Raw genomic sequence first — 249 nt, forward strand, 5'->3', positions numbered from 1 at the left:
CTGGGAAAGCGGCAGCAGCACCCTCTGCCGGTGAAAAGCCAGAACTAAAAAGCTTACAGCACCAGGTATTCCCAGGCGGTCTCCCATCCAGGTACTGACCTGGCCCGACCCTGCTTAGCTTCCGAGATCGGACGAGATCGGGCGTGGTCAGGGTGGTATGGCCGTAAGCGACAGAACGAGTGACACACAAGCTATTTACAGTTGGACGGGACAACCGACTTCCAAATTGTGAGCTCTGTGGCCAAAGTT

The 249-nt window shown here is 55.8% G+C and overlaps 1 non-coding gene across 1 annotated transcript; it reads right to left on the bottom strand.

The window, feature by feature from the left end:
• Nucleotides 1-50: 50 nt before the first annotated feature.
• Nucleotides 51-169, bottom strand: LOC121939177. The gene has a single exon (XR_006105421.1). It is a non-coding gene; the product is annotated as a 5S ribosomal RNA (ribosomal RNA).
• Between the last annotated feature and the right edge of the window lie 80 nt (nt 170-249).

Source organism: Plectropomus leopardus, unplaced genomic scaffold (assembly GCF_008729295.1).
Source record: "Plectropomus leopardus isolate mb unplaced genomic scaffold, YSFRI_Pleo_2.0 unplaced_scaffold42663, whole genome shotgun sequence".
NCBI classification, from domain to species: Eukaryota; Metazoa; Chordata; class Actinopteri; order Perciformes; family Serranidae; genus Plectropomus; species Plectropomus leopardus.